At 38.7% G+C, this 26842-nt stretch overlaps 1 protein-coding gene across 6 annotated transcripts in view; it reads right to left on the bottom strand.

Annotated features, from left to right (window-relative positions):
- Nucleotides 1-25856, bottom strand: part of MIPOL1 (mirror-image polydactyly 1) — a 301403-nt gene extending 275547 nt beyond the window's left edge. For all 6 annotated transcript variants that reach the window (XM_046653537.1, XM_046653536.1, XM_046653538.1 and 3 more), the window contains exons 1-2: nucleotides 25639-25856; nucleotides 23055-23156 (exon numbers count right to left, since the gene is read on the bottom strand). The gene's annotated coding sequence lies outside the window, so the exon portion shown is untranslated. The remainder of the gene's footprint in view (nucleotides 1-23054; nucleotides 23157-25638) is intronic.
- Nucleotides 25857-26842: the final 986 nt, after the last annotated feature.

Genomic DNA, 26842 nt, shown 5'->3' on the forward strand with positions numbered 1-26842 from the left:
TGACTTTTCTAATGGAGTCTAACAATTCTTGTAGGATTTCCCCACTTTCTAAAAATCTTAGTTCCCTCTCCTCTTTCACATGAATCATTTCTAAATTCCTATCCTCCAGCTTGCCTCTTCTCTTTTCCATTTGACCTGCTCTATTTCCAATGTTTTCTAACACTTTCTTCATCTCGTTTATTGCGTTCTTCAGCTCAAAAATTTCTATTTGGCTCTTTTTTAGAACTTCAATCTCTTTGGTAAAGTAATCCTCTTCATTAATTTTATTCTTGAGTTCACTGAATTGCCTTTCTGAGTATTCTTGTAGCTTGTTGAATTTCTTCGAAACAACTATTTTTAATTCTTTATCAGATTGCAATACTCCGTGTCCTTGGGTTTAGTTGCTGGAGTGCTGTCGTTTTCTTTTTGTGATACCACATTACCATGATTTTTCATAGTGTTAGATAAAATGTGCCTCTGTCACAGCATTTGAAGTAGTGAACACCATTCTTATCTACGGAAGGCTTTGCTGACTTTGATTTTAACAGTTCAACAAGTTAGCAATTATAAGCCTTCCTTTTGTTTTCCAGAAGGTGTTGCTATAGCACAAAGTTTTGGCTTCTCTTATTGGAGCTGACCTGTGGCTAAAGCTGGGAGCACGCACATAAATAACATGCCATGAAAAGGCAGAGTCGAGTAGGGGGAAATGCATGCTTAGCACTTGGAGCTTTGGATGTGCCCACAGCCTCATAGGAGGATCCTTGAGCAATGGAGTCCCAGAGGTGTGTGGGCAGATCTCTTACCGGAATCCTGGAGCAGACAGCAGGAAATGTGTTCCTTCAGTTGTTTTTGTCTGCCGTCCACCCTTTCCTTTCCCTCCCCCTAAGTCATGGAGGTCTCTCCTCAGAAATATAGGTGTTGCTGAAGAGCAAGAGGATTCTCCAGCTGCAGCCCATGTGGCTGGGCAGACTCTCACTCACCCCTCTTGCTTTCCACTTTCTCTGCTGCTCCCAGTGTGCCTCTGCCAGTGCCACTACTGCCAGCATAACTCCCCTGGCTCCAGAGCCTCCTCCAGGGTCCAATCCACCCAATTTCAGGTACACGGATTGACCTCTTGGGTGTCCTGGTGTGCTGTGCATAGGGCACTTTGGTTTGGATACAGATGTCCAACTAGTTGTAAATCAAAGAGGAGAGAAAAAAGGAATGACTCTCGCCACCATGACATTGACATACTTGTTGAGAATTTCTTAATAATTTGTCATTTTACAAAAATTACACTATTGAGTTTCTTCCTAAATTACCATACTATTTCTCTAGATCATTTCACAAGAATCTGAGTGATCATTAAGAGAAACAAAGAAGAGGGGCTGGCCCGAGGCCGAGTGGTTAAGTTCGCACGCCCCGCTTCGGGCAGCCCAGGGTTTCGCTGGTTTGGATCCTGGACGCGGACGTGGCACCACTCATCAAACTGTGCTGAGGGGGCATCTCACATGCCACAACTAGAAGGACCCACAAGTAAAATATACAACTATGTACTGGGGGGGATTTGGAGAGAACAAAGCATAAAAAAAAGACTGGCAATAGTTGTTAGCTTAGGTGTCAATCTTCAAAAACAAGAGAGAGAAACAAAGAAGAAAAAGTTTAAGTCAAAGAATTAACAGTTGGGGCCGGGACCATGGCCGAGTGGTGAAGTTCACGTGCTCCGCTGTGGGGGCCCAGGGTTTCACTGGTTCAGATCCTGGGCACGGACATGGCACCGCTCATCAGGCCACAGTGAGGAGGTGTCCCACATGCCACAACCAGAAGGATCCACAACTAAAACATACAACTATGTACTGGGGGGGTTTGGGGGAAAAAAGGAGAAAGAAAAAACAAAAAAGAATTAATGGTAAAGTGGAATCTATTAAAAGAGTTCTATCTCATTTCACAATGTATATGTATATTCAGTCATCATGTTGTACACCTTAAAAAAGAAAAAACCTTCACCTTGAACAGTCTAAATATATACAATTTTTATTAGTCAATCATATATCAAAAAAGCTGGGAAAAAAATAAATGGAATTTAAAACACAATAAAGCAAAGGTGAAAAAAGTGCTATCAAGTAAAAAGTTAATATGAGTTATTCCAAATAATATGACAAATCAGGTTATTTGTACAACCCTTCCAGAAAACAATAACAACAGGAAAAATATTGGATATCAAATAAATAAAAGAGTCTATGACCTGAAAAGATAGTAATAAATTATATGGCTAATAAACAGCTAAAGCAAAACCTAGAGGGGAAGCTACAGTGGATACTGTGGTATACAATCCAGACCTCTTTTAGTACCAAGGATGTAATTCCCACAGCTGCTAGGAGTGTGACTGCTGATGGCTCTCAGCTAAGTGCTCTACCAGGAGCACCCCTCAGACAAACAGAGCCACTGAGGGAGGATCATGCCTCCTCTCTCAGAGCAGCCTGCATTTGACATGGGAGATCTACTTAGAGGTATAAAAGTCAATCCCTTACCTCAAGATGAGATATCTCTAAAGGGCTATATGGAAAGGAAAGTTCAATATTGTCCAGATACCAGTTCTTCCCAACTTGATCTATAAATTCAACGGAATCCCATAAAAACCCAAGCAAGTTTTATTGCAGATCCTGATAAACTGTTTCTAAACTTTATATGGAGAAGCAAAAGACCCAGAATAGGCAACACAACATTGAAGGTAAAGAACAAAGTCAGAAGATTGACATTATCCAACTTCTAGACTTACTATAAACGTACTATAATCAAGACAGTCTCGCTTTACTAAGAAAACAGACAAATAGGTCAATGGAACAGAACAGAAACCCTAGAAATAGATCCATACAAATAGAGTTAAGTAACCTTTGACAAAGGAGCAAAGGCAATTCAATGGCAAAGGACAGTCTTTTCAATAGAAGGTGCTAGAACAACTGGACATCCATATGGGAAAAAAAAATCTAGGCACAGACTGTAAACCTTTAATAAAAATTAAAATGGATCACAGACTAAATGTAAAACACAAAGTGACAAAACTCCTAGAATATAACATAAGTAAAAACCCAGATGACCTTGAGTTTGGTAATGGTTCTTTAGATACAACATCAAAAGCACAGTCATGAAAGAAAAAACTGGGAAGTTGGATTTCATGAAAATTAAAAACTTCTGCTCTGTCAAGGACTTCTGCTGTGCTGAGAAAGAAAAAGACAAGCCACAGAATGGGAGAAAATATTTGCAAAACACATCTGACAATGGACTGATACCCAAAATATGCAAAAAACTCTTAAATTTCAACAATAAGAAAGCAAACAATCAACTTAAAAATGGGCAAAAGATATGATGACACACTTCACCAAGAAGACACGCAAACGGCAAATAAGTATATGAAAAGATGCTGAACACGATATGTCATTAGGTAACTGCAAACTAACAATGAGATACCACTACACACTATTACAATAGCTAAAATCCAATATCCTGACAACACCAAATGCTGACAAGGATGTGGAGAAAAAAGAATGCTCATTTACTACTGGTGTGAACATAAAATAGTATAGCCACTTTGAAAGTAAGTGTGGAAGTTTCTTACAAAACTAAACATATTCTTACATGCTATCCAGCAATCACACTCCATCATATTTACCCAGATGAGCTGAAAACATATGTCCACACAAACACCTATAGTCAATTGTTTATAGCAGCTTAATTCATAATTGCCAAAATCTGGGACATCAGCATCATGGCAGAGTGAATTGTTCCTTAATCTCTCCCCACTAAGTTACAACAAAACAGACATTCATTAATCAACAGAGGAAACCCTACAAAGCACAAAAGGACGTCTGAAAGATCCACAAAGCCATACATCTGAAAGTAGGGGGACTGGATCACCAGGAAGCAGTGGAATGAGGTGAGTGGATCCCTTCTCCTTCCCTAGCAGCAGTGATTAAGGTCGTGGGTCCTCACACAGCAGCCAGCATGCAACTGTAAGAGCAGGTGGGAGGAAGGCAGACCTGTGGGCAAATGCTTGCACTTTTGGAGCTGAAGCCCAGCCTGAGGAAACCTCCACACCAAGTGGTGTGGCTGAAACACTGCACGGCCACCCCACCAAGTGCAGCAACCCAGGTGAACTGCCCATGAGTGTGGAGCAAGCACATGCACACGAAAGGAAGTGCTCCTGCCCTCCCGACTAGCACACCAGCTTGGCCAGTGGCCGGCCAAGGCAGCAGTTCCGCACCAGACAAACTAGGCATCCGTGTGTGACCTGTCAAGCAGCTGTGGCCAGCAGGCAAACACAGACAGCCTTCCAGCAGACGTGGTGGTGCAGAAAACACAGCTCCTGCCCCTCCCAGAGGCAGCAGTTGGAATCTGAGACCTGGTACTACTACAAATGCCTCAGCAAAGTATCAGTTCATCACACACCAGGCAAAACCACAGCAACAATTCACAGCAGAAGGAAAATGACAAATCTCCAGAAACTAACTGTAAAATCACAGAAATTTACAACCAAATCAAACAGAATTCAAAATAGTTGCCATGAAGAAACTCAATGAGTTACAAGAAAACACAGAAAAACAGTTCAATGAACTTAGGAATAAAATTAATGAGGAGAAGGAATGCTTCACCAAAGAGATTGAAACTCTAAAAAAAACACAAAACAGAAATTTCTGGAGATGATGAATACACTGAATTAGATTAAAAAACAACGTAGAAACCTTAAAAACAGAGCTGATGTTATGGAGGACAGAACTAGTGACTAAGAGGACAGAAATATAGAAATGATTCTGGTGGAGGAGGAGAGAGAACTAAGACTTAAAAAAATGAAGAAATTCTTCAATAAATATCTCACCCAAACAGGAAATGTAACATAAGGATTACAGGTACTCCAGAGGGCGACGAGAGGGAGAAAGGAACGAAGAGCTTGTTCAAAGAAATAATAGGTGAGAACTTCCCAAACCAAGGGAAGAAACTGGACTTAGAAATACATGAAGCCAATAGAACTCCTAAATACATCAATGCAAAAAGATCTTCTCCAAGGCATATAGTAGTAAAACTGGCAAAAGCCAATGACAAAGAAAACATATTAAGAGCAGAAAGGCAGAAGAGAATAATCAACAAAGGAACCTCTATCAGGCTTTCAGCAAATTTCTCAGCAGAAACCTTAAAGGCAAGGAGAGAATGGAACAATATAGTCAAAATACAAACAGACAAAAACTTTCAGCAGCCAAGAGAACGCTATCCAGCAAAACTATACTTCAGATATGATGGATAAATAAAAGATTTCCCTGATAAAAAAGGCTGAGGGAGTTCATCACCACCAGACTTCCCTAACAAGAAGTGATCAAGGATGTACTCACACCTGAAGCGAAAAGGCAAAGGTTTACAAAGACTTGAGCAAGGAGATAGACAGACAAAATCTGAAAATTGCAGCTATCAAAACAGGTTAGGAAGCAATTATAACATAAAAGATAAGGGAAGGAAAGCATCGAAAATAACTATAAACACTTCAAATTAGTCAAAAATTCACAAATCAAAACAGAATAATTTGTGACAACAATAACTTAGAAGAGAAAGAGGAAAGAGATTGAACCTGTTTAGGCTAATGGAGATAAGAGGCTATCAGAAAATGGACTATTTCCTCTACGAAATCTTTTATAGAAAATTCATGGTAACCACTAAACAAAAAATCAGAGCAGAGCCACAAATCATAAATAAAGAGAAAACTGAGAAAACCAACATAGAGAAACACCAAACTGAAATGCCAGTCAGAAATACAAGGGAAGAGAAACAATGGAAATAAAGAACAGCAGGAAAACAAGAGATAAAATGGCAGTAGTAACCCTCATATATCAATAATCACTCTATATGCAAATTAAATTCTCCAATCAAAAGACACAAAGTAGCTGGAGGGATTAAAAAACAAGACACAACAACATTCTGCCTCCAGGAAACACATCTCAGCTCTAAAGACAAACACAAGCACAGAATAAAGGGATGGAAGACAATACTCCAAGCAAATGGCTAGCAAAAGAAAGCAGGTGTTGCCATACTTATATCAGACACACGAGACTTCAAGATAAACAGGAAATGAGAGACAAAGAGGGGAAGTATAATGTGATAAAAGGGACATTCCACAAAGAAGACATAACACTTATGTACACATATGTACCTAACACAGGAGCACCAAAGTACATAAAGCAACTATGAACAGACCTAAAAGGAAAAATGAACAGCAACACAAGAGGAGGGGACCTCAACATTCCACTTACATCAATGGATAGATCATCCAGACAAAGTCAACAAGGAAATAGTGGATTTAAATGAAAAACAAGACAAGATGGATTTAATAGGTACACATAGAACATTCCATCCAAAAAGAGCAGGATACACATTCTTCTCAGGTGCACACACAACATTCTCAAAGACGAACTATAGTTGGGAAATAAGCTAAGCCCTAATAAGTTTAAGAAGATTCAAATGATATCAAGCATCTTTTCTAACCACAATACTATGAAACTAGAAATAAACTACAAGAAAAAAGATGACAAAGTCACAAATATGTGGAGACTAAACAACATGCTACTGAACAACCACTGGATCAATGAAGGAATCAAAGGAAAAATCAAAAAATACCTGGAGACAAATGAAAATGAAAATACATCATACCAACTCTTATGAGATGCAGCAAAGCAGTTCTAAGAGGGAAATTCATAGCAATACAGGCCCAGCCAACAAACAGGAAAAATCTCAAACAAGTAATCTTAAACTACATGTCTCAAATAAGTAATCTTAAACTAAACTACAGAACTAGAAAAAGAAGAACAAACAAAGCCCAAAGTGAGCACAAGGAGGAAAATAATAACAATTAGAGAAGAAACAAATGAAATAGAGCCTAAAAAAACAGTAGAAGGGATCAATGAAATAGCTGGCTCTTTGCCAAGATAAACAAAATTGACAAACCCTTACCCAGACTAAGAAAAAAAGGAGAAAAGTCTCAAATGAACAAAATGAGAAATGAAAGAGGAGAGATTACAATGGATACCACAGAAATACAAAGGATTATAAGAGAATACTATGAAAAGCTGTACTCCAACAAATTGGATAACCTAGAAGAAATGGATAAATTCTTAGGCTCATACAACCTCCCCAAACTGAATCAAGAAGTAGTAGAGAATCTGAATAGACCAATCACCAGTAAGGAGATTGAAACAGTAATAAAAAGCCTGCCAAAAACTAAAAGTCCAGAATCAGACAGCTTCTCTGGTGAATTCTCCCAAACATTCAAAGAAGACTTAATACTTATCCTTCTCAAACTCTTCCAAAAAACTGAAGAGGAGGCAAAGCTCCCCAACTCATTCTATGAAGCCAACATTACCCTGATACCAAACCAGACAAGGAAAACACAGAAAAAGAACATTACAGGTCACTATCACTAATGAACATCGATGCAAAAATCCTCAACAAAATACTGGCAAATCGAATACAACAATACATTAAAAAGATCATACACCATGATCAAGTGGGATTTATTCCAGGGATACAGGGATGGTTCGACATCTGCAAATCAACATGATACACCACATTAACAAAAAGAATAAAAATCACATGATCATCTCAATAGATGCAGAGAAAGCATTTGACAAGATACAGCATCCATTTATGATAAAACTGCCAAATAAAATGGGTATAGAAGGAAAGTACTTCAACATAATAAATGTCATATCTGACAAATCCATAGCTAATACCATTCTCAATGGAGAAAAACTGAAAACTATCCCTCTAAAAACAGGAACCTGACAAAGATGCCCACTTTCACCACTCTTATTTAACATAGTATTAGAAGTCCTAGCCAGAGCAATCAGGCAAGAAAAAGAAATAAAATGGATCCAAATTGGAAAGGAAGAAGTGAAACTGTCACTATTTGCAGATGATATGATTTTATATATAGAAAAGACTAAAGAATCCACCAAGAAACTTTTAGAAATAATAAATGAATATGGTAAAGTTGCAGGATACAAAATCAACATACAAAAATCAGTTGCATTTCTATACACTAACAATGAAGCAGCAGAAAGAGAATTTAAGAATACAATCCCATTTGTAACTGCATTTATGACAAAAAGAATAAAATACCCAGGAACAAACTTAACCAAAGAGGTGAAAGACCTGTACACTGAAAACTATAAAACATTGTTGGAAGAAACTGAGGAAGACACAAAGAAATGGAAAGCTATTCTGTGCTCTCAGATTGGAAGAATTAACATCATTAAAATGTCCACACTATAGATTCAATGCAATCTCTATCAAAGTTCCAATGACATTTTTCACAGAGATAGAACAAAGAATCCTAAAATTTATATGGAACAACAAAAGACCACGAATAGCCAAAGGATTCCTGAGAAAAAAGAATGAAGCTGGAGGTATCACACTCCCTGATTTCAAAATATACTACAAAGCCATAGTAACCAAAACAGCACGGTACTGGCACAAAAGCAGACACGCAGATCAATGGACCAGAATCCAGGGCCCAGAAATAAAACCACACATGTATGGACAACTAATTTTTGACAAGGGAGATAAGAACATACAATGGAGTAAGGAAAGTCTCTTCAATAAATGGTGCTGGGAAAACTGGACAGCCACATGCAAAAGAATGAAAGTAGACAATTATCTTACACCATACACAAAAATTCACTCAAAATGGATTAAAGACTTGAATGTAAGACCTGAAACCATGAACATCTACAAGAAAACATAGGCAGTACACTCTTCGACATCAGTCTCAGCAGCATATTTTCAAGTACCATGTCTGACCCGGGAAGAGAAACAATAGGTAAAATAAACAAATGGGACTACATCAAACTAAAAAGCTTCTGCACAGCAAAGGAAACCATCAACAAGACAAAAAGACAACCCAGCAGCTAGGAGAAGATATTTGCAAACTATATATCTGATAAGGGGTTAATATCTAAAATATATAAAGAATTCATACATCTTAACAACAAGAAAACCTAACAACCCAATTAAAAAATGGGCAAAAGATCTAAACACACATTTCTCTAAAGAACAAATACAGATAGGCAACAGACACATGAAAAGATGTCCAACATCACTAATTATCAGAGAAATGCAAATCAAAACTACAAGGAGATACCACATCACTCCCATCAGAATGGCTATAACTAACAAGACAGGAAATAACAAGTGTTGGAGAGGATGTGGAGAGAAGGGAACTCTCATAGAGTGCTGGTGAGAGTGCAAACAAGTGCAGCCACTCTGGCAAACAGTACAGAGATTCCTCAAAAAATTAAGAATAGAACTACTATACGATCCAGCTATCCCACTGCTGGGTATTTATCCAAAGAGCATGAAAACACAAATGTGTAAAGTTATATGCACCCCTATGCTCAGTGCAGCATTATCCACAATAGTCAAGAATTGTCAGGAACCAAGGTCCCCATCAAGGGATGAATGGATAAAGAAGACGTGGTATATATGCACAATGGAACACTTCTCAGCCATAAAAAAGGATAAAATCTGGCCATTGGTGACAACATGGATAGATCTTGAGGGTATTAAGCTAGGCAAAATAAGTAAGAAGGAGAAAGTCAAATACTGTATGCGCTCACTCATAAGTAGAAGATAAAAACAATGACAAACACACACAGAGACAGACTGGATTGGTGGTTACCACAGGGGAAGGGGGGAGGGAGGAGGATGAAAGGGATAATTAGGCACATGTGCGTGGTGGTGGATTGTGATTAGTCTTTGCATGGTGAACATGATGTAATCTACTCAGAAATTCAAATATAATGATGTATATCTGAAATTTATATAATTTTATAAACCAATGTTACAATAAAAATAAATAAATAAATCAAAACTTGACAGAGCACCTTCTCTAACCACAATGTGAAGTTAAAAACTGATTTAAAAAAAGGAAAATCCTATGCTCAGAAATTAAATTCCCATATTTTGAGAAATTAATAAAGTTCCCATATGTTTAGAAATTAAGAAATAAGTCAATGAAAAAAATCATAATGACACTTAGAAAATACTTTGAACTCTACAATAACAAATTCCACAGAGCAAAACTTGTGAGATGAAGCTAAAACACTACTGAGGTAAATTTATATCCTTAAATATATATATTAGGAAAGGAGACTGAAAATTACTGAGCTAAGCATCCACCAAAAGAAATCAGAACCAAAGCAAAATAAGCCCAAAGAGATCAGCAGAAAAAAATGGAGAGCATAAACTAATTAAATAGGAAATAAATATACCACTGAGAAGATCAATAAAGCCAAAAGTTGGTTCTTTGAATAGGCTAAAAAGCCGACAAACTCTGTAAAACTAATCAAGAAGAGAAGAGAGAATACACAGATAAACAATATCAAGAATAATAAGAGATTATTAACATGTTAATGGCAATATATTTGAAAATTTAGATGCGATAGACAAATTTCAAGAGAAAAATAACTTACCAAGATTGACTCAGTAGATACAGAAAGCTTGAGTAATCCTATAACTTTCAAAGAAATTAATCAGGAATGGAAACTATTCCTGGGAAGTGGCATATTCCAAAAATTATTATTATTTCAAACTTATTTGGAATTATTCCAATCTTACTTAAAAATGTCCAAAGAGTAGAAGATAACAGCAAAATCTTTATGAGGATAGGAAAAGTTGGGATACCAAATCCACAGAAGAATAGTGTAAGAAACAAAAGAGGTGTATCTCATTAACGAACACAGATATAAAAATCATAAACAAAAATATTACCAAACAGAAATCGGCAATATAGGAAAAGTAATAATGTACCGTGTCTAAGCTGCGCTTATCCCATTATGGATTTATTCAATATTTTTAAAATATTAATACTAACATTAAAGAAAAAGAAATCAAAGGATATGCAAAAATCTATAGATAAAGATGAAGTATCTGATAAAATTTAATATGTACATCTTTAAAAAAAAATTTTAAGGGCCAGCCCCATGGCATAGTGGTTACGTCTGGTGGCCAGTTCATGGGTTCAGATCCTGGGCAGGGACCTACACCACTTATCAAGCCATGCTGTGGTGGGAACCCACACACAAAATAGAGGAAGACTGGCACAGGTGTTATCTCAGGGCTAATCTTTGTGCAGCAAAAAAAAAAGAGGAAGAGTGGCAACAGATGTTAGCTAAGATTGAACCTGCCTCAACCAAATAAAAAAGTAAATAAATAAATAAAAATTCCTAGCATTCTAAAAATACAATAATCTGATAAGCAAAATCCTCTAAGAATGGTGAAACATTAAAAACTGTTCCCTTGATACTGGAACGAATCAAGAATCTTGCCTATTCACACTTCTTTCAACATGTACACTTAAGATCTTTGCCACTACAACACTGTAAAACCCCCTGGGGAGAAAATAATACAACTTTATTAAGAGACATAAAAGAAAACCTAAAGAAATGGCGATATTTACCATGGCCACGGACTGGAAAATTCAAAATTATAAAGTGTCAGTTCTGTTCAAACTGAATGCAGGCAAGTCAATCAAGATTCAGGGGCAGAGTGGGTGGGTAAAGGCATCTATGAGGGTCACTGAAACAGCAGTGGAATAAATTAGAAGGACAGGGCCAGTTAACCAAGGCTTCCATACGTTACTTTCTATTTAATTGGAAATTTTTAAACATTCCTCAAAAATATCTACTACACATGTAGTTGCACTCAGTTAAAATTCAGAAAACAATCCATGGCCTTTTTCTGATGACTTACAGTATTATCTAATTTTGAAACTCATAAATATGCTTCCCAAGAAACTCATATAGTTCAGAAGTGAAACAAAGAACTATAGAAAACTGAAAAATGTTTTGCAAAATCTTTTTCAGAAATGTTTTTTTCCTTCAACTAATGGAAAGAAAATTAGTCATTTAATGTTTCTGTATAATAATTTTAGGATCATAAAATCAGTGTCTCCCTACCCCCACTAAGAAATGCTTGACCAATGTTTACAGGTTTAGAGGGGCTGCCCACTGTCTCTATGTGAACACACCGCCATCAGAGCGCTTGTCACAGTGCGTATTAACCATTTACTTATCTGTTCCTCCCAGTTAAGCACTCTGAAGGCCGGTGGCTCATATTTCTCATTGTTGTGCTTGACTGGTAACACTCAAGAAATGTGTTTTGAATTAATAAAAGCTCATTTTATAGATAAGACTCTAAGAGAGGTTAATTTACCAGGTTATAATCTCACAACTACTAAGTAGCAAAGCTATTCATTCATTAATTTATTCAGCAAGTACTTATTGTTCTGGGTCCTAGATTTTAGGACTAAAACCTAGACCTTCTGACTCCTACTGCAGTGCTGTTTTCATAAAAGTAGAAAAAGAAATCTCACTTTTTTTCTTTTTTTTTTTTTTTAAGTAATGAAGTTGCTCTCCTAGGACTACGGTGGGGAAGGAGAAACTCCTGTTAGAGAACTCACTACTGAACCAAAACTGCCTGTCCTGCTAGTTAAACATGAAGAGACCAGAGAACCTAGGGATCAAATTCCAAATCTTTTGGCTAAAAACAATTCAGCAACAAATCAAAAAATCTGGAATAATATAAAACTCAAAATTATTACATTTACTCAAAATCAAGACTAAAAAAGCTCTGTGATTTGCTAAACTGTACATCTGGAGCCTTTGATAAAGTAGCACAGTTTCATTTTCTTCTATGTAAATACCTTTTTTATTTTATTTAGATGTTCTCTAAATAATAATCAGTTAAGCACGTAAAGCTATAGCAAGACAGTAACACTAAGAGAGAAACGAATTTTAAAACTACTAAGAACTTAAGTAAATTCTCTAACTTTAAAATGTTTCACCCAGGACATTCACCACTTTCAAATAAAATTTCTTGGAGAGTTATTTCTCAGTGATAAGAACCAAAATGTGAAACTGGCACATTTGCAATCACACCGTAAAATAAAAACATTTTTTGTACAGAACTTATGGAATTCTAAGCACTTCCTGCTCCATAAAAAAGTGCAAAATCTAGTTATTTTCACAGCTTTCTCACTCACCTAATTTGACAGTAACTTTTTTAGCAATTCACCCTGACTGAGTGATCCAAAAAATTCACCTTAGTTTTCATGGGAAAAACACTTTTTGTAATATTTCCATTAGCTTCTTTAGATTTAATTTAAATTAATTATGATCACTGATACAACTAAAATAAAGAGGTTTTGGGACAAACACAAGTGACGCTTGGTAAGTATATAAATCAACTGAACTAGGAGGTGCAGAAGCATCTACAAGGGATCAATCCACTAGCCTGAGCATTATGCATACCACAGGTATCAGTCATTCTATTTACACCAAAGGGAATGCACAACTTTAGTTATTCTGGCAAATCATTAAGTGGAAGTCATTTAAGATAATCTCAACTATATATAGAAAATCTTTTTACATTTTTGGCCATAGGGTACTGACAAAGTAGAAGGATAGACCAACAGAAACTTAGCAACCCTATGAAAGAAACCAACTATAGACATTCCTCACAGGTGACTGGGACATATTTTTATACATAAGGAATAAAATTATATTTTACATGTGGTTATATAACCAATAAGCCACTTATTTAACTGTATTAGTATCTGGGTTACTTAATTTAACTTTAGGATTATCTCACCAGACACATGCCCTGGTATGCGACGGAGCAATAACACTGGCATATAGCTCCATCTAGTGGAGAAACAGACGTTGCCAGAGCTTATGCTTCCGCCCTTTTAATTAATTTCACAGTAAACTTAACAAAACTGGTCTACATATAAATACACCTGAAAACGAAATTAACTACATTGAATAAATTCAGAGAACTGAACACATGAAGAGACTATAAAGTGTAAACTGGTCACGTCCTTGGAGAAATTCACCATCAGATTTGAATGGTGGGCACCTTCTGGCAGCATTAAAAGGCAAGAAAACAGAGCCTCCCTTAGACTCGACAGAGGAACACAGCCCTACTCACATCTCCACTTTGGTCCAGGGGGACCCATTTCAGATTTCTGACCTGCAGAACTGTAAGATCCTGAACTTGTGTGACGTCACTAAATTTGCAGTGATCAGTTACAGCGATTACAGCAGCAACAGGAGACTAAGACACACGCCTCGTGAGTTTCCAGCTCTCACACCACCTACTATGTTCAGAGACATTTTCAGCTTCTCTTATGGAACAAATTTACAATAGAAGACGGATGACAGTCATGAACCAACTGGAAAGAAACTGAAGTCTCGATGATCAGAAGCCTGACAAGAGGCCTATCTCCACTCCTGCTGGAGGGGTTATTTCTGTTTGTTTTTTTTTTTGAGGAAGATCAGCCCTGAGCTAACATCTGCTGCCAATCCTCCTCTTTTTGCTGAGGAAGACTGGCCCTGAGCTAACAGCCATGCCCATCTTCCTCTACTTTAAATGTGGGATGCCTATCACAGCATGGCGTGCCAAGCTGTGCCATGTCCACACCCGGGATTTGAACTGGCAAACCTTGGACCGCCGAAGCGGACTGTGTGCAATTGACCGCTGCGCCACCGGGCCGGCCCCTGGAGGGGTTATTTCTCATACCACCCAGAAGAGAGTCCTAACCCAGCACAGCCATGTGTTAGCTGAAATGTAAAACACCTTCTGAACAGAGCTCCCTCTCACTCAGGTACTCCCTACAACTAGTTCAGGCTGACTACTGTGGAATCATAAAGTGAATATTTGGACAAGGTGCTTCCAGTTATTAACTCTGTAGCCTCTGGCAAATCATATATCAGGGGGATATCAAGGGGTTAATGGTCACTAAAATTTCAGATTAGACAAATGAAATTTCCAAAACAAAAATCGCTGCTAGGTTTTCATTTTATACAGTAAGGACTTAAAAAAATTGAAGCAACTATCTTCTATGATCTTGAAATAAAGAACATTTTAGCAGAGCATACCTTCAAAAAGGACAAGCCTTTAAATTGAATAACTGACTCTGTCAAAAAGCCAGGAGGATTCCAAGAAGACTCTAGTAGAAGTAGCATAATTTTTGAATCTCCCCAAATATCTCCATACAGATAAAGCGAGTGACCAGGATAGCAAAACCGAACCCATAAACAAAACATCTACCACAAAAGTAGGTACCAAAACACAACACCAACAAGCATGAGATCCACATGACCTCAGAAACTGCGCAAGAAGAAGGAGACGGAAACAACTGGAGCAAAGCGCTTGCTCTCTGAGCGCCAGGAGCATCCCTAAGGCAGCAGGGACGCTCCCAGGAAGCCATGAGAGCGCAGAGGTCTTGGTCAGGTCTCAGGGAAGGCGCTGGAGCATCAAAGCCTTGGAACCTTCAGAACACTTGGACCCTGAGGAGACACTGGAAACAGTCTAAATTCAGTGGGAAAGGCACAACAGGCACAGGGACGGAGTGAAAGGGAAGTCCCCGTGAGAGCTGGGAAAGGGAAGGCCCGGGAGGTGACACAGCCAGGGGATCTCAGAAAGTAACTGACAATTTTTAAAACTTCTGAAAAACAACAAGAAACATTTTTCTAAATACTTACTTTTCAATCTTTTGACAACTCATTTAGAAGATTTCAAAGGGCTTAAAAATCATATTCCTTAGAACAAAAACAATGGTTACACTCTAACTATAATCACTGGGAAAAGTCAGAGGTGACCCAATATTAAGGACAAATGATGCTGAATTCTTGATTTTGTAGAAATCACAGACAACAGACAAAAATATTAGATACAAATTCAAAGCTCTGACCAAATGACCATATCCTACAGAAAATGGTCCGGAATACACTAAAACAAAAGTAGAAAGAAGCAAAAAAGATCACCCCTCACATAACCACCAAAATATAAAATACTCTTAAAATCTTAGTGCGTTCCCTTCATCATTTCTGTTTTCCAGATTTATATGTGTGTAATCAATGTCTACACATATTTGATTTTTTCACAATATTATATCACATGCATTTTTATTCAAATCACTTCAACGGTTGTTTAATATTCCACTGGATGGCAAGATCATATGATGAACAGCACTAGAGGAAACATGTCTGGCAGCTTTTTAGAATCTCATTAACATCAAATGTGGCAATGTTGAAGAGAAGTCTAAATTTTTATCCACTGATAGGCAAATAATACAATCTTTTGTTTTTCAAAGTAATTAGTAAAATTAAGAATATATTTTAGAAGAAAAACTATTCCAAAAGACTTTGTGAAGATAATAATCATTTTCTTTAATTTTTCACGTATATTTATATGTGGACCAAACATGAGCTTCCAGAACCAACCAGTTACTAATCATCTAAGGAAATATTTTAAAGGAGTTTTTAATTCAAAAATGGTAACAAACAAAAATATAGGCATTTTAAAGATGTGTAGGTAGATTTTAATTTAAACTAAGCTGAAAATTAATCACCTGCATGAAATAAAGGCAATAGGAATTAAGCCGCTGAAATCCTAACCCAAGTTTCTTACCAGTAAAGAATCACAAAGAAACTCAGTGAGTTTTTGTGTACGAACCTCCTAAGTTACAGTTCACTTACCCAAATGAATTAGAATAATCTTGCCCACTGTGCCAGCTCATGCCACTGAATAAAATGTTCTACTTTGGGACAGCATAAGCTACATCACACACTATCTGCAGCTCCCATGCTGGCAATAAGCTGTTTGACATAAATTAAGGAAATGGCTTCAATTCACATTAAATTTAAAAGATAATAAAAGTAATACAGTACTAATTAGTTTCCAGACATGCTGCTTAAAAAAGAGGTCTGTCATACTTCAGAAAACACTTTATTAAAAAGAACGAATATAAACGTTTAAATTTTCTTCAGTTTATACGTATATGGTTGAGACTTAACGCAAAATAGCATTTCAACACCCAACTGCAAACAGGATCTGTAAGAAATTACCATTCAAATTCCAAAAATTTTTCTAATTACGTGATGAATACTTATATCCTTGTACCTTAACATAAAATTACATGATCTGAGGTCACACTTGATAAGACGTTACTTCCTAAAATCAAAACATTATTTACAATAAATAAATACATAAATAACAAAATGCACATTGTAGGGAAGGAAAAACTTCATCCTCTTTGGATCCCTGGCTGGGCCTTCTGGCAGCATCCTTCCATCTTTGGAGATGAGGATGCTCCTTTCAGTAGAAGGAGGGCACCTCTCACATGAAGCTCTTAGGACCTGCTCCAGGGGAGCAGGGGGAGGTCAGAGGGTCCAGCCTGCACCTGCTGTTTCTCAAATTCCTTCAGTTTAAAATATTCATCATGCCAAGGTGCCATACTATGGGGTAGCGTGTTCTGAACCCTGTCAACACAAAATGAAAATATGCTACAAATTACCCTTTCCTAACTCTATTTTATTTTATTTATATATATTATTTATGTATTTATTTATATTGTATTTAGGATTATAGAGCACAGTGAACAAATAACGCAAATACTAATCAAAAGTAAGCAGGACTGGCTATATAATATATATACTTCATTGACTGTTGACCAGCTTTGAGTTTTGGGGTTGAAAACTGGATATGCTTTTCAATACCCTTCAAAACTGAAATCATTGTGACGCTGTGTTCTAATCAGCAGCTAATATGGCTGGTTAAGAAGACTGATGCTGATGCTGGCATATTCAATTCTTTTCTCTTTTTAAGAAGCCTATTTCTGTTTTCTCTCTCGAAACCTTTCAGGATATTTTTTCATTCTTAGTGTTGTGAAATTTCACAACCATTTGCCTATGTGTAGGCTTTTTTTCCCTTAATCTTGAGCATTCTTAGGAACAGAAACAGAATGCTGGACACGCAGTTTTTAATGGTTGGGGTTAGAGAATTTAGGATAATGTTTTGCTGTCATCTTTTTCTTTATTTATGTTGCCTGAAAGAGTTTATAACGAGCACATATCGTTTTTGTAAAAACTATGCCATTAAAAAATAACAAGAATGCCCCACAATGTGCGTTAAAGTTTTCAATGTGCAAACTCAGATTCCACAATTCTACTTCTAGAAATCTGTGCTCTAGCAAAGGGTGCAAACATACACAAACAGGAATATCAATTGCAGTGCTGTTTATAGTATTTAAATTAGTAATTAAAAAATTAAACAAACTATGGTACATACACACTTTAAACACTACGCAGACATATACTGACATCAGAAGATGAATAAAATATTAAGGGACTGCCCTGGTGGGCTAGTGATTAAGCATGCCTGCTCTGCTTTGGTGGCCCAAGGTTTGCAGGTTCGGATCCTGGGCACAGACCTACACACTAGTCATCAAGCCATGCTATGGCGGCATCCCACATACAAAATAGAGGAAGACTGGCACAGATATTAGCTCAGGGACAATCTTCTTCAAGCAAAAACAGGCAGATTGGCAACGGATGTTAGCTCAGGGCCAATTTTCCTCACCAAAAGGAAAAAAAAATTGAATTAGAAGGGGTAGTTTTAAAATTGTAAAGTATAACTTCTGTTATATTAAGAAAATTAGGGGCCAGCCCCATGGCCGAGTGGTTAAGTTCACACGTTCTGCTTTGGCAGCCCAGGGTTTCGCGGGTTTGGATCCCAGGTGCATGCTGAGGCAGCATCCCACATGGCACAACCAGAAGGACCACAACCACAACATACAACTATGTACTGAAGGGCTTTGAGGAGAAGAAGGAGGAAAAAAAAATTAAAAAGCAAACAAACCAAAAGGATATGTCTGGATACATATACACATGTAAGGAAATGCATAAAGAAAGGTCTGAAAGGATACATTCCAGGACGCATGCAGCCTCTACGGTAACCACTATAAGAATGGTAAAGTAGATGCAATTTCCAAAATAAAAAGTGAAATAATACAAAATAGGAATGGATGAAATGATCCAATTACCAAACACTCCAATTGAAAGACAATGATGTCCCAGTTTAAAACTCTAGCTCTATGATGCACACATTAACCAAAAGAAGACTGACACAGCTATACCGAAATCAGAAAGAGGTCACAGATTGCAGAAGACTCAGGAAACATAACTAAATACAACTTGAGACCTGGACTGGGTCCCAGAACAGAAAATGAACATTAGTGAAAAAACTAGTGATGTCTGATAAAGTGTATAGCTTAGTGAACAGTATTGCAACAACATTAATTTCTTAGTTTTGATAACTGTACTATGATCATGCGTTGTGTTAACATTAGACGTGAAGGTTTTACAGGAACTCCCTGTACTATTTTTGCAACTTTTGGGTAAGTAAAATTATTTCAAAATAGAAAGTTTAAAAAAACAGACTAGACTTTAAAACAAAAAGCATTACTAAAGATAAAAAGGGACACTTCTTAATGGGCAAAATGGTTCAATTCATAGAAAGACAGACCAACTGTAAAATTATACACTTCTAATAACATGACCTCAAAATAAATCAAAAATTGACTTCTACTAGGGAGAAACAGAATCCAGAATTACGGAGAGAGATTTAACACACAGTAAACTGTCAGTAAAGGTCAATCAAGCACACACACACACGCAAATCAGTAAGGAAAGAGATTTTAATAACAGCATTAACAAACTTCACCTCATAGACACACATTGTACCCATCAACTGTAGAATTCACATTGCACACACTCACATTCACACATTTTTTTTTTAAAAAAACAACCAAATACAAAGCAAGTACTTACAGGTTTCAATGATTATTCAATTCAAAATATTTTGATGGTAGCTATATGGGTGTTAATTTTTTATCATCCATTAAACTGTTTACATATACGTTATATACTTTACGTGTGTTACATTTCACAATAAAGTTATTAAAAAGTTAACTGATCTATGTCATTTATCTACGTACTTATTTGTTTTTATAGTTTTTCAAAACTTGTTCCACAGCAGCAAAATCCCCAAAATAAAACTATGAAGATGGGAAGGTGGTATGCTTCAAGAGAAAATAAAACAAGATTCAGGATTAAGGGTTCTAGTAAAATGATCCCTGTTGTATTCTAGTAGCTTCCAAAACCCATAAATCCAAGGATACGAAAGGCAATTCTCAAAATAATATTTATATATAATCAAATCACCCTAATGCAGATCTATGGATAAAAAAGAGTGGACTACCAGGCTATATACATCCCAAACAGAATAAAATCTAATTAAAAATGCCTTCAGGGGGGCTGGCCTCGTGGCTGAGTGGTTGGGTTCATGCGCTCTGCTTCGGCAGCTCAGGTTCACTGTTTCAGATCCCTGGGCGCAGACCTATGCACCACTAGTCGGTCTATGCTGTGGCAGCATCCCACATACAAGAACTAGAATGACTTACAACTATGTACTGGGGATTTGAGGAGAAAAAAAAAAAAAAAGAGGAAGATTGACAACAGATGTTACCTCAGGGCCAATCTTCCTCACCAAAAAAAGCCTTCAATCCTTCAATACAGACAATACCTGATATCATGCCAAACTCATGCCAACTGCCAAAAGCAGTTCTAGGGTAAATTTGTTCCATTGGTCATCCATTTTAATGAAACCCAAACCAAACTCAACATCAAAGTAATCATCTCTTTATGTTGCCAGTTTTGAGAGAAAACAAATACCTAGCGATTAAGTTACAGTCAAAAGAAATACAGAATTTATAGATAAATGGTTATTTTATTTTTCAAAAAGTAAAAATAACATATTCTCAAATATATTTAAGATGATAAAAACAGAACAAAGTTATGTTCACAAAAACTACGATGGACTACTTCTTTTCTTAAAAATTTTCTGAAATTAATAAGAGCAGTTTATTAGTCATCTATTGCTGCCCAACAAGTGACCCCAAAACTTAGCAGCTTAAAACAACACATGCCTGTTATCCCAGTTTCTGAGGGTTAGGAATCAGGTGATGCTTAGCCAGGCCCTCTGGCTCAGGGGCTCCCCCGAGGTTGTAATCGAGGTGTCAGCCAGGACTACAGTTATCTCCAGGTTACCTGGGACCAGATCTTCCAACTTCACTCAGTGGTTGTTGGCAGGATTCAGATCCTAGCGGGTTAGTGAACTGTGACCTTAGTTCTTTGCAGGCTGTTGGCCAAGGGCCACCCTCAATTCCTTGACAGGTGGGTCTTTCTATAGGTCAGCTCATAACATAGCAGCTGGCTTTATCAAAGGAGCAAGCAAGAGAGGGCAGCAAAAAGGAAGCCGTAGTCTTTGGTGACTTAATCTCAGAAGCGACATCCCACCACTTCTGCCATGTGCTACCAGAAGTCAGCCTCCAGGTTTAGTCTCCCCAAAGGGGAAGGATTACACAAGAGTGTGAATCCCAGGGGTACCTTAGAGGGTTCCTATCACAAAGAGCATAACGGAAAGTCACTGGAATAAAAGTCAGGAGAACTGGATTCTAGTAACTAGCTGACTAAATACAATCTCAAATTCTCAGTTTTCACTGAAAAAACTGAGAGGGTAGCCTAAATGACCTCTAGAGTCATTTAAATTCTAAATTCTGTCCTTCTCTACTGTATCTTTTGGAAAAGATTACCAAAGATTACAGATACTTGGTCAAAATGCCTCATTTTGCAAAACAAAGTCGAGTCCCAGGAAGGTTAACACAAACAGGCAGTGAGCTGCAACCATTCTGCTCTTACGCCCAGCGCTCTTCGCACTATAGCGCACTGCCTTTGCAGTCAATGCCCTAAAACAGCCCTATCCTCTCTTTAAAGTAGTCTTAAAGTCCAACAAACTCAAAAGAAAGAGAATAATAATACAGTGCTAACAATAGCAGCAGGAGTTGATTAATGTTGTGCATTATCTCTTTTTCTCCCATCAACCCTCCAGTTATCTCTGTAGGCGGCAGGTGCTTATAAGAAAGTGAGCTAGCCTCAGCCCATCCCCAGTCCCAGGTATCTGAACATATTAGTGATAACATCATGTGCTGGAAGTAAAGAACAAAAGCAACAGATCATAGATCACAGCAGAGAAACACAGCCACCTTAAACGAAGCAAATCAGATTAAATATAACCTCAATGAAGTATCTAAAAATACAAACTGCAACAGAAAAGACAATGTTTGTCGCCACTGGAATCCTGCAAAACAGAGTTCCAGACCTCAACAAAAGCAATGCGATGCAGGCACTGTCCAGGGGAGTAGGTACTGTAGGAAGCTAATGACGACAACCGGACTGACAGATAGATCCTTATTAATACAGAAACATCAGTCAGGAGGTGGTACCATTAGACATTTGTACTACCTAGATACCCTATTGGCTACTGTATGAGATCAGGAGCCAAGGCGGGGGGGGGGGGGGGGGGGGGGCACCTGTCAGAGAATCCCCTCCACCAGCACATACCCTTTACCAGCCTTAATAATTTGTAATGACTCCAACTTTGATTCAAGAAGAGCAGAGAAAACACTGTATATGAGTACAATTGTTTTGTGTGGGAACTACAAAGTAGGAATGTATTTCTATTACTCAAAATATATGTATATATACACGTATATAAATGCATAACTGTATCTGAAATTTCTATATAGGAAAGACTTGGGGAGAGCAGTGGGTTGGTGGTGGAAGTTGGGCCTAGTGGTTTATCTTGCATAACAATCAAGTAAGACTGAAAAAAAACTCAATTATCCACACCCCAAGCCTCTCATTAGCAATATATATCTAAATATATACCTAAATTCACTTCTATAAACCACCTAAAAATAAGAAAGTTTTAGCTAAAAATGTTAACATACGCTGAAAAAATATTCAAGGAAAGTTTTTGATGGTACTGAGCAAAAGGCAGGGGGCCCAAAGTAAGAGTAAACGAACCGGAGAGCCCAATGGGGCATACAAGGAAGAGAGGACTGACATCCTGGGCACGGGTGCCACAGTTGAGGTTCATGGCCGAAGCGACAGCCCAAACTTTATTTCCAACATTAGGAGTATACTCTATCAGGTAGATATAAATTTCAATCAAGCCATCCTAAGATGGAACAGCTCAAAAGACAATATCCATTTCAAAGTACTGCAAAAAATATTTTATGCTTCTTTATACTTTTTTACTCAAAGTATCCAGAACTGTCTGGATACTCATCCCTCTTTTCTTTTCTCACTTCTTACCTCTCTCTTGTTCCTCAGCTTTAAAGGGATGGGAGAAAGCAGGAACAAGAAGGACAGTTCCGAGAAGTCTCAAACAGGTCTCCAACTAGTCTTGAGGTAAAACTGGTAAAAAGCAAAGAAAGTGGGTTTAGAGATTTGAAATTTAAACCCAAAACACTAGAGCACACTCTACTTAATACCACTATGTATTTATACTTCTCCAGATAGCCCATGTCAGTTAATGACTTCACCACCACCAATGGGCAAAAGATTGAATGGTCATTTTTGAACAGTCATTTTTCAAGATAGCAGGGGTTAGCAAACTATGAAAAAAGAACGAACAAAAGAAAGGAAGGAGAGAGGAGGAAAGAAGGAAGGAAAGGAAGGAAAGGAAGGAAGAAAATACAGTCGGCCCTCTGTTATCTGTGGTTCCCTTTCGGCAGATTCAACCAACACCCAGTGGAAAGGCCTACAACAGTCGCATCTGTACTGAACACGTACAGACTTTTTTTCTCATCATTATTCCCTAAAAAACACAGTATAACAACTATTTACAAAATATTTATATTGTATTAGGTATTATAAGTAATCTAGGATGATCTAAAGTATATGGGAGCATGCATGTAGGTTATATGCAATTATTATGCTATTTTACACATGGGACTTGAGCATCCGCAGATTTTGGAATCCGCAGGGGTCCTGGAACCAATGCCTGGACACTGAGGGAGGACTGCACAACAGAGACTGTACACGGCCTGCAAAGCCTAAAACGCAGACACTCTCGCCTTCACACAGCACTGTGTCAACCGAAAACCTACAACGCAAGGAATGCCTATGTTTACTATCTGGCCCTTTACAGAAAATATGGTGACCCCTGCTATAGAGTCCACCCAAATGGCTAATAAACAGATGAAGAGGTGTTAAATATCCTTAGTTATTCAGGAAATTAGGGGAAAAACTCAATGTGCTATCACCATATACCCACCAGAATGGCTAAAATGAAAAAGACAAGGGTAAGTGTTGCAAGTCTTTGGAGGAGCCAGAATTCTAAAACACTGCTAACAAGAGTGTTAAGTGACACAACTAATTTGAAAATCGTTTTCGTACTGTATACCAGAAATACCAATCTGCATATCCTATACTATAGCCATTTCACTAGCAGATATACATCCAACAGAAATGTGCACACATCTTCACCAAAATACTTACAAAAATGTTCACAGAAGCCCTATTGGTAATAGCCCAAACCAGATCATTACTATGCAGTGTGAGTACAAACTACTGCTACATAAGTCATATAAACTTCACAAACACAGTATTAAGCAAACATGAGACACACAGAACTACATACTGTCTGATTCCATTTATATAAAATCAATAATAGGTAAATTCAGATCATGTTAGAAATCGAGAAGTGGTTACCTCTGGAAAGGGAGCACAAAATGGGACTTCTGGGATGCAAATAATGCTCTTTCTTGATCTAGGGACCGGATACATGGGTATGCACATTTTGTGAAAATTCACTGAGCTGTACACTTATGATTGACAGGCTTTTCTGTATGTCTACTTTAAAAACTAACATACTAAAAGGATTTCTATAAACACTTTGCCTTTGAAGGAAAATCGTGTATATCTCCCATTCACTTTTTTAATTTGCCATCATTACCTCTCACCAATGAGCTATCTTAATTCCTATTACCTTATATAGAAAAGTCACCTTTGTTTTAATTTATATTCTTGGTATACACTTGCATAGGATACCCAAATGATCATATAACCGTCATTTTAGCTTAGTTCCACACTCGATCCCAAGGAGAAACTCCGAAAAGCCACTAACTTGTGAGAGTATGTTAAAGTTACCTGGGGGAAAAAAAAAACCCTCCTAGAACTGGAGTTTTGTTTAGGCTTAGCTTTGACTACTACCACTGTGATTTAATCTGCATAAAACGTTCAAAGGAGCTTTTCAAAAAGCCTGTTCTTGTGGAAAGTTGTCTCTTTCCACCATCCTAATAACGCTGCTATCTTGTGTTTATCCAGTTCCTTCCATCCATGGAGCTTAAAGTACTTCATAAGTACTGTCGCGGGGGTGGCAACTTCTAGTTAGAAAATCTGCGGCCCAAGACATAGTGAACCAAAAGAATTCTAAGCGTGTTTTTCTACAGCATGGCTCAGCGTGCCGCCGAAACTTACACATGTGAGAACTGAAATACAAGACGCTAAGTGACCCTCAAGGGCAGGGAGTCAATCACAGGTTGAGCTAGGACCTGAATCCTCTAACTCACCGAGACTTAAGGGAAAAACAAACAAAACCCCACACCCTTGAATAAATGTCCAGCTACTGAATTCTTGCAGTAGGAAACAGGGCAAGATGCCCAAATCATGGCCAGAAAGAGGACCTGACAACCCCACGACGCTGACCTTCGACTGCGCCCCATCACTCCCGGCCGCGCGGGGCCAGTATTCCCGGGGCGCAGAGTCCGCGCGGCCCTGCACCAGCCCCTTCTCCTCCTCCCTCTCCTGGGAGGCTGCGGCCGGAAACTCCGGGCCGGGGTAAGCCCACCCCCGCTTTTCCGCGGGCGCCCGAGCCTCCCACCCACCCGTTTACCTGCGATGCGCCGGCCCCGCCCCGGGACCCGACTCTGCGCGCTCGCCCCGAGTTTCTCAGGCCCCACGCGCAGCCACCACGTCAGCCAATCGCCGCTCGCTCGGGGCCTCCGGGGCTCGGGCTCACCCCGCCAGGCGCGCGCGTCCGCCAACGAGCAGACGTGCGCGGCGGGGCGGGAGCCAGCCGCACGCGGCGCACGGGGCCCACGGGGAGCGGAGGCGGGGCGGGCGCGGCACGGGGCAGGCGGCGCGCACGGGGCATGCGCCTGCCGCGCCGCTCGGGCCGCGGGGCGGGGTCTGGGGCGAGCAAGCGAGTTGGAAGTCGTAGCAGGAGTTTGGAGAAGAAGGAAGGCGGTCCTTGACTAACCGGGCGGCTCTGGCAGGGCGGAGCGCTCATCCGAGAGGAAGGGCGCGTGCTCCGAGAGCAAAATACGGTCCGGACGAGACCCAGTCTGCTTAGAGGAGGGAAAACGCGCGGTTAGCAACGCGTCTTGTGGCTCAGGGTTAGCGTCGTCGAGTCCCCGCGGAGCTGGCGGAATGGTGGTTTCCTGTGTTGTGTGGTTTGGGGTGAGAGGCAGAGGGGGGATGCGACCCGGGGGAGAGGACAGCGGGGCGTGTTGCGAAGTGATGGTTCCACGGGAAGGGCTGACGTTGCGCTCCAGCTGGATGAACAGAAAGCAATGCCTAGCTTCTGGCCCAAGAGCGAGGGTTTCAGACTGAAACTTGGAGGCGGTGACCTTTTTGACTTAAGTACTAGGAACAGATCGGGATCTTTACTATATGGATTCTTTAAGACACAATGTTGAACGTTCCAGAATTAAACAAAAAAAAAATTAAGTCCTCAATTCGTGCGCCTCCGTGTTGAAACAAGAAAGGACTGGCATAGTTAACTGTGATGTCCTTGTTCCACAGATCAGCATTGCTTTTATAAGTGTCACGTTAACTCCTTCAGACACCAAATATTTATTGAGCACATGCTATGTGCCAGGTACTGTTCTGGGTGTTGGATAATAAGCAATAATAACGGTTTTTTTACACGTTCCCAGAGATTAGGCATAATATGAACTGTTGACAGTTCCCCAAGTTGATGGTTAAAGTTAATGAACTTACATTTAGTAAGTGAAAAAAAGAGTGAAAAAAAAGACATGAAAAAATTGGATGTCAGTTAGTTGGAACAAAATAGATTATAATAGTTACAAAATTAG

Source organism: Equus quagga, chromosome 2 (assembly GCF_021613505.1).
Source record: "Equus quagga isolate Etosha38 chromosome 2, UCLA_HA_Equagga_1.0, whole genome shotgun sequence".
Classification (NCBI taxonomy): domain Eukaryota; kingdom Metazoa; phylum Chordata; class Mammalia; order Perissodactyla; family Equidae; genus Equus; species Equus quagga.